The following is a 9281-nucleotide window of genomic DNA, read 5'->3' as shown; positions in this document are numbered from 1 at the left end:
AGGAGGGAAAACATCCAGTCTATTACCATTAAGTATGTATGATGTTAACTGTGGGTTGTTTTGCGGATGACTTTTATACCTAAGATTTTGTGTATGCATGCCTTTTTTGATGTTAATATAAATAGTATTGTGTTTTTAATTTCAAATCCCAATTGTTTTTTACTGATAAAAATTGTTTTTACTGAAAGTGATGGATGCTTTTTTGCTTACCTTGTAGCCTGTAACCTTGTTATTATTGCTTATTAGTTTTAGGAGGGTTTTTTTTTTTTTTTTGTCAATTCTTTGGCATTTTCTACATGATCATGTCATAAGTGATATACAGTTCTGTTTTTTCTTTTCCAATGTTAATATACTTTCTTGTCTTTTCTTGCCTTATTTTATTAGCTAGGACTTCCAGTATGATCTTGAATAGGAGTAAGGGAGGACTGCTTGTTCTATTCCTGCACTTAGGGGAAAAACATCTATTTTCTCATCATTGAATATAATGTTTTCTGTAGATATTTTAATGAAGTTGAGAAAGTTCCCCTTCATTCCAAGTTTGCTGAGAGTTTTAAATCATAAAAGGGTGTTGGATTTTGTCAATTATTTTTTCCTGCATGTATTGATTTGATCGTGTAATTTTTTTCTTCCTTAGATTTTTCTTCTCCTCATCCATTGATGTGATGGGTTACAGTAATAAATTTTTGAATGTTGAACTACCCTTGCATACTTCAAATAAATCTCCTTGGTCATGGCATATAACTACTTTTATACATTGTTGTTTCAATTTGCTCATATTTCACTGAGGGTTTTTGTATCTGTGTTCATGAGAGATAACCAGTTGCATTATTTCTTCAGGTAATGTTTTTGTCTGGTTTTGCTATTAGGGTAACACTGGCCTCGTAAAAAGAGTTAGAAAGTGTTCCCTCTGCTTCCGAAGTGATTGTAGAGAAATAGTACTATTTCTTCCCTGAATATTTAGTAAGACTCAGCAGTGAAACCATATTGGCCTGGTGCTTTCTAGCTTGGAAGATTAATTATTGATTGTATTTTAAAAATAGATATAAGCCCATTAAGATCATATATTTCTTTTTGTGTGTTTGTCTGTTTGTGTGTTTCAAGGAATTGTTGCATTTCCTCTTTGCTATTAAATATGTGGGTATAGGGTTGCTCATAATATTCCTTTATTATCCTTTTAATATCCCTGGGATAAGAAGCAACGAGTTCTCTTTCATTTTTGATAGTAATAATTTATGTGTCCTCTCATTTTATGTTGGTTAGCCTAGCTAGAGGTTTGTCAATTTAACTGATCTTTTGAAGAACCAGACTTGGTTTTATTAATTTTTCTATTGGCATTTTCTGCATGATCATTGATCATGGTTTCTAATTTCATTGATTCCTGCTCTAATTTCTATCATTTACTTTCTTCTGCTTGCTTCAGGCTCATATTGCTCTTCTTTCTCTAGTTTTAAAGTGGAAGCTCAGATTACTGATTTTAGACTTTTCTTCCTTTCCAGTATATGCATTCAATGCTATGAATGTTATCCCAAGCACTGCTTTCACTGCATCACACACATTTCGGTAAGTTCTATTTTCATCCTCATTTAGTGAAACACATTTTAAAATTTATTTTGAGACTTATTTGACTCATGCTTTGTTTAAAAGTGTGCTGTTTAATCCACAAGGCTGTGGTTTCAGGCTGATGATTTCCAAGGGAACTATGGAACTGGGATAGTGGGGTGGTGGTTTAATAGAAGGAAAGTTAAATACCATAAAGTTCACTGTTTTTACTGAGCTCCGTCTCTCTTTTAAAAAAAAAAAAATACTCTTCAGATTGTTGCAAGCCTCTAGTTAATAAGCCGAGTCCTAAAATTTTGATGTAGACAAATTTTGCCTGTGGTCTTGTGGCTTTTAGGGAGGAAATAATTTTCAGAGGTCTTTACTCCATTTTCACTGATATCCTGAACATTGTTTGATGTGCTTGTCATCCATAGCTCTTCTTTGGTGAAGTGTCCATTCAAGTGTTTTGTCTATTTTAAAAATTTGGTTGTTTATTTTATTTTTGTTGCGTGTTTAAATAAATTTTATTTTGGAACAATTTTACATTTATAGAGAAGTTGCAGAAATAGTCCAGAGAGTTGCCATGTAACTCTCACCCAGTTTCTACTATTGGTAATGTATTTCATTGCCTTGGCATATCTGTTAAAACTTAAGAAATCAACATTAGTTCATTATGATTAACTGAACTCCAGACTTACTCTATATTTCTTAGTGTTGCTTTTTGAGGATTGTTTATGTATTCTAGATAGAAGTCTTTTGTCAGATGTGTGATTTGCAAGTCTTTTCTCCCCGTCTGTACTTTGTCTTTTCCTTCTCTTATTTTTATTACTTTTATTTTTAAAATGTCAGTGAAAGTTATTTGGGTGCTGTCACTTTTTTGTTTCAGTCTTTGAATTTATCTTTGATGAATATAAATGTTTTAAATAAAATAGCAGCAACATATTATTCTAAAATATCTTGCTTGGTTTGACTTATTAAATAGTTTATGAAAAAGTTTTATTTTATATTTATGTTGTTTTTGACTTAAAAATACCAAGTGTATTAATCTCCTTTACAATTTAAGACTTAAGTCTTAAAATTCAGGGTATAATTGTAGCACACTATTAGTGCCCAAGGGCGACATACTTTTTATGGTGACCAATCAACTTAGTTTTATACCTGAGATTCTAAAATGTAGTTTAATAATGACTGAAACATCATGACTTGGCTATCAATGCATGTAATTTATACTCCTTTGCAAGTTTAAAGGCATTGATCTCTAGTTATTCAGGCTTGGACATTTTCTCCTGCCCTACCGTCTTTGTGGTCCCAAGTGTCATGCCCCAGTAAATGCTTCCATGCCTGTTCCTGAACCCAAAGAACTGATACCGAGTGTGACAGAGACTGAATGACTAAGGAAATTCTAGCTGCCATGAGGCTGGGCATGGAGCAGGTGTAGTCAACGTCCTCCTCTCTGTCTCGTCTAGATTGTATCCTCATTTGGTGCTGCTCTCATGGACGCCTATCTTCCTCCCTCTGTCTGTTCCTATTGTCTTTCCAGGCTCCTGGCTGTCCTTTCTGTCATAGCAGCCTCAGTGATTTTGATAATGTCAGCAAGAGGCGAAAGCTATTGCCCCTCTGTGATGGTTGGATAGGGAGCTGCATGAAATGCTGAGGGAATGGAAAAGAGAGTGGGAGCAGTCAAGTGTGGCAAGGGTGGCATTTGCCATAGGTACTGATCACTTGTGAGAGTATTTGTCGCTCTTCAGCATAGTGTAGGAATGAGCACTGGAGGGGAGGTCAAAGCCTGGAATTTTCAGCCGACACTGGATATGACCAGCTACGTGCCTTGGAGTTGAGGGAGCAAGAGATCACTCTGTTTCTCCCTGGGCTTAGTTTTCTCATCTGTAAAATGGTGCTGGGGGTAATGTGCTGGGGCTGGATTACTTGATTCTTAAGGTCTTTCATGTTCCAATGTTCTAAGTAGGACAGTGTTCTTCAAACATTTTTTGCTCATGTACCTCTTAACAACTTTTTGAAAAACTATGATTCAAGGCACATTTTAAAGTTGATATCTAAAATTTTACATCTTCTATTCAAATAGTTGCAAAGGATATGATTTCCAATATGTCATAAAAAATGGTAGTTTTAAAGAGGGAATTTAAAATTATAAAAAGTATCCAATGGAATTTAAATGCCATACTCATATGAGACCCCCTTCATCCACTTAAGAAATCTACAAACAAACTCTTTTTATTCAACATTTTAAATTTTCCCTTTATCCATGATTTTATATTCCACTTTTCCCACAGGATTTTATATTAATGCACGTATGTTTTATGCTCGAAAACTTTTTATTGATCACTCTATCATACTTATCATAATAAGATTATGCCTTATAAATTCAAATTTTAAAATTTGTCTTTTCTGTGACCATAAGGCTTTAAGGGTTAAAAAAAAGTCTTCTATAATAGGTTGTAATTATAATTATTATTGGTACATAGTTGATCAAAAATAAAAATGTATATTGAATTTTTAGAATCATGCATTGTATAATGACATTTTAGGCATTGACGGACTGCTTATACAACTGTGGTCTCATAGAATTATAATGGAGTCAAAAAGTTCCTATCACCTAGTGAAACAGCCATCTCGATGTTGTAGCACAATGCATTACTCACATGTTTGTGATGATGCTGGTTTTGACAAATCCACTGCACTGCCAGATGTATAAAACTAAAGCACAGGCCAGGCACGCTGGCTCACACCTGTAATCCTAGCACTTTGGGAGGCCAAGGTGGGCAGATTGCCTGAGCTCAGGAGTTTGAGACCAGCCCGGGCAACATGGTGAAATCCCGTCTCTACTAAATATACAAAAAATTAGTTGGGTGTGGCAGCATGCACCTGTAGTCCCAGTTACTAGGGAGAGTGAAGCAGGAGAATTGCTTGAGCCCGGGAGGCAGAGGTTGCAGTGAGCCGAGATTGTGCCACTGCACTCCAGCCTGGGCAACAGAGCAAGACTCTGTCTCCAAAAAAAAAAAAAAAAGTAAAGCACATACAGTTATGTACAGTACATAATACTTGATAATGATAATAAACAACTGTGTTACTGGCTTATGTATGTGTTATACTATACTTTTTATTGCTATTTTGGAGTGCACTCTTAAGTAGAAAGAGTAATAAGTAGAATTTTTTAAAAAGTTAAATGTAAAACAGCCTTAGGCAGGTCCTTCAGGAGGGATTCCAGAATCCATGCATGTTATTGCCCCTGAAGACCTTCCAGTGGGATAAAATACAGAGGTGGGAGACAGTGATATTGATGATCCTGGCCTGGTGTAGACTAGGTAAACTAATATGTGTTTGTGTGTTAGTTTCTAACAAAAAACGTTTAAAAGTAAAAAAACTTAAAAATATTTTTAAAACTTAAAAAAAGCTTATAGAATAAGAATGTGAAGAAAGAAAATGTTTTGGCCGGGTTGGTGACTCCCGCCTGTAATCTCAGCACTTTGGGAGGCCAAGGTGGGTGGATCACCTGAGGTCAGCAGTTCGAGACCAGCCTGGACAACTTGGCAAAACCCCATCTCTACTAAAAATGCAAAAATCAGCTGGGCGTGGTGGCATACACCTGTAATCCCAGCTACCTGGGAGGCTGAGGCAAGAGAATCGCTTGAAACCAGGAGGTGGAGGTTGCAGTGAGGTGAGATCACGACACTGTACTCTCCAGCCTGGGTGACAGAGGGAGACTCTGTCTAAAAAAAAAAAAAAAAAAGAAGAAAATGTTTTGTACAGCTGTACAATGTGTGTTTTACACTAAGTGTTATTACAAAAGAGTCAAAAAGTTGAAAAAATGAAAACGTTCATAAAGTAAAAATGTTACAGTGTGCTTAGGTTAATTTATTATTGAAGAAAACACATATTTTAAAATAAAGCCTAAATGCACAATGTTTATAAATTCTGCAGCAGTGTACAGAAATGTCCTAGACCTTCACATTCACTAACGACTCATTGATTGACCCAGAGCAACTCCTAGTCCTGCAAACTCCATTCATGGGAAGTGCTCTAGAGAAATGTACTGTTTAAAAACCTTTTATACTGTAATTTTACTGTACCTTTTCAATGTTTAGATATGCAAAAATTTACCAGTATGTTACAATCGCATGCAGTATTCAGTACACTAACATGCAGTAGAGGTTGGTAGCCTAGAAGAAATAGGCTCTACCATATAGCCTAGGTGTGAAGTAGGCTATACATCTAGGTTTGTGTAACTACACTCTGTGATGTTCGTACAACAAAATCAACCAACAATGCCTTTCTCAGAACATATCCTTGGCGTTGACATCTGACTGTATTAAACATAAGTAATTTTCATTGGAAATACATTTGTTAATGAGATGATGAGGCATTTTCTTAATTATTTCATATATTTCTGTATGAATATGACATTTATGCAATGAAGCAGAGTCCAACATCTGTATTATCACTACTCTTTTTTTTATAGATGTAAGCACTGAGAAAATATGTTCACATAAAAAGTACACAGAAATGGAAATTTGCTATATCACCATCGCTCGATTGTTTGACTACCTTTTGAGTTGTCAAAAATTATACACTAATTTATAATCAAGATTATTTTTAATTTTGTTAAGAGCAAAGAGTTGGGAACTGCCTGACGTGGAAAAGGATCTGTTGTTCATTCATTAGAGCCTGATTCCCTATTTCAGTTCCTGGGAGGTATACAAAAAAGGCTTTTACAATACTGTCAATTAACTGTTAATAATCCCAGCTATTCTTTTTCTTAGAGGTACCTTGTTTAACCAGACGTATTTTTTTAATTGTTGGAAAAGATCAATATGTTATTAATTTCCTTCTACTTTTATATAGGGCTTTTCTGTTATCACGTGCTTTGAATGTATTCTCATCAAAATCCTGGAACTATAGATTTGGTTTATTAAATATGTGAAAAATAACTTCCATATAATCTACTTGGCAAAGTCAATCCTCCCTGTAAAACCAATCAGACAAATAATTCTTATTTTCTCTTAAGATAAAAATCTGACATTGTTTTTTCAATTCAACCAAACACGTTAATAAGCATTTCAAGGACTATTGTAAATACTACTGGCAAAAAATTATGGACCACATCTTGTAGGATAGATAATAAAATCAGTCAAGTCAAGATTAAAATGATGCAGCACTAATGTGATTTATCCATTTCACAATGTTAATAAGAACAAGATCATAAATCCATATGCAGTGCCTCTGCTCTGAATTTGTATAGGCCACTGTTATATGTATGTCAAAGGACTTTTGTAAACTAGGTCTGCTGTATATGGATACGTGCATGTATCAAACATTGTTTTTCTGCTTTGGAGAATAATTAAACAAAAGTCAAATATAAAGATGAGAAATAACTCCATCAATTTTATGAAACAGCATGATCAAAGTTTCCTTATATGGTAAGTGAAAGAGAACAATATCCAATTGCTAAAAATGAATCAGTCTGGAAGTTATGCTATAGTTTTCTCTTTGGCTAATAGGAGGTGAAAAATGCTGAACGTTTGAATATCTGGGTTTCCTCTGATTTTTGGTGTAATGCTTCCCTTGGATGAAGGCGATGGGGAAGCCCCAGTGCCCCATGTCTGAGTGGACTCAGAGCAGGGGAGAGGGACTCTCGGTACCTGATGGAGGTGGCGCCAGATGCTGTCAACAATATCTGTGAGCAGCTCTGAGCAAGGGGGTTGTGGAGGACGGACCCTGACCTCTAGGGAGAGGTGGGTCTTCCCCTCCAGAAACTCCTCACCCAATTCACTACATGATTTCCTCCTGCTCCTTGAATATTTTCTGAATATTTTCTTTCCTCAACAATTGCTTTAATTTTCCTATCCCATCTAACTCTGTTCACTTCAATCTGAATTTTCTGAGTCCCATTTGGGACTCAGTGACTGGTCAACACCCCACGAACTTGGCCCAAAGCCTAGAACTAATTCTTCCTCCCACCCCTCCATTCTAGAAAGGGTTTCATCCTACTTGGCAGGCTGTCTCCCAGAGGACTCGGCATCTTGGAGAACTCTTTGCTCCCAGACACCTATCTCCAGAAGGCACGAGTGTCCCCACTCCTCCTGGGATCAGTCCAGCCACATGCTCTACAGCAGCCCCGGGTCACCCCTCCCTATTGCCTGCCTGCTTGCAGATTTACTTGACTCTTTGGATGCAAACTCGTATCTGCATCCAGCCATTCCTCCTGCGGTGATGGTTTAACTGAGGGACAGGGAACCCTAATTTTTTAAAGTGTTGTTACATCCCTATCTATACCAGGCCTCCCCAAACTCCTTGGTGATTTCTAAGGTGTCAGGCTGCTGCAACCCTGCTAGCAATCTTGGAGGGGATTCCTAGAGACCTATGACACATAGTGGGGTGGGAGGATATTGGTGCCTTCGGACAGACCATGCAGCCCCCAGCCACCATCCCCTAGTGCTGGATGACTTTTCCTCCAGGGCTGTGTTGACTTTTAGACACAAAAGCCACTTGATCATTTATTATTCCGATGTCATGCTCCATTCGAAGTGGTCCAGCCAAGCCTGAATGCTATCCCAGTGACATCTTTTACTCCACGGGGCACATGTCCCACCCTGGAGTAACCTACTTCATCTTTTCTGCTCTTTCTGAAAGGCCATAACCTCAGCATGCAGGGTTTCTCTCTGCAGTGTTCATCTGCAAGGGACTGTTGAGTCCCTTAGGGGTCACCACTTCAAATGTACAGGGCTCTAGACAAATTCCACAGTGTCCCATGGTATGGGTTTAGGAGCTTTATTGGGAAGGAGAAATTGGAAATGAGCAAAGAAAAGGAGGGGATTCCCTGTCCCTGCTATTTAGTCCCTGGGGAGGTATAGGGATTGGTGGCTTCCTTCCCGGATAGGCAGGGCGGGACTTTACAAGGCCCCAGATGCTGGCCAGCTTGCAGGCCAGACAACCCCGGTAAACAACTGGCACATCAGAGCCAAATGCCAAGCCCCAAACAACCTGTCCCCCATGGGCAAGGCTGCTTTCTTACGGCTGCTCTATAAAATGATCCAGTTCCAGACACAACTCCTTCCCTGGAGGGTAGACATGGTCTGCCTGACCAGTGAATCCCCAGGCCACCACCCACAGGAGCCTGGGAGCCTGGCTCCTCTTCCCTTACTGGCTCAGGCCTTGTGAATATTCTCCTCTCTACAAAAGCTTATTCCTTAATCTGTACCAAGTAACACGGTGGAGTTCATGGAAAGCATGGTGGCTGGCAGGTGGAGGTATAGCTGCAAAGCATCCACCTTGTCAGGTGATTGCCTTTGTTTAAATATGTGGAAGAGGCGGGTTGTAAAATTCCCTCTGTCTGCCTGCATTGTCTACTTTGCTCTAACAAGATTCTCCCTTAAGAGCAATGACAATAGCCTGGGGACAAGAGAGGCAAAGTCTTTAAACAAAAATTGTTATTACTCCCTACTGCTCTCTACTCTTACCTAATTCAAAACATCCCATGGAGGCTGCATACCTAACACTCCTGCACCCCAACAGGAAAATAAGTAAGCAGGAAAGCCGAGAGCCCCAAGGATCTGATGCTGCAGTGACTCACTGAGGGACTTTCCCCTGCTGGGCTCTCTGGAGCCTTTTATACTCTCGACAATGCCTCGTAGTGAGAATAGGATGGGCGTGCTTTTACCTTTCTTTTGTCAAGTGGACAAAGGGTTGGTGAGGAAGGGTGTCATTCTTTGGCAGATCAGCTTTAG

This window comes from Theropithecus gelada, chromosome 7a, assembly GCF_003255815.1.
Source record: "Theropithecus gelada isolate Dixy chromosome 7a, Tgel_1.0, whole genome shotgun sequence".
Lineage (NCBI taxonomy): Eukaryota > Metazoa > Chordata > Mammalia > Primates > Cercopithecidae > Theropithecus > Theropithecus gelada.
This window is presented reverse-complemented; position numbering follows the sequence as displayed.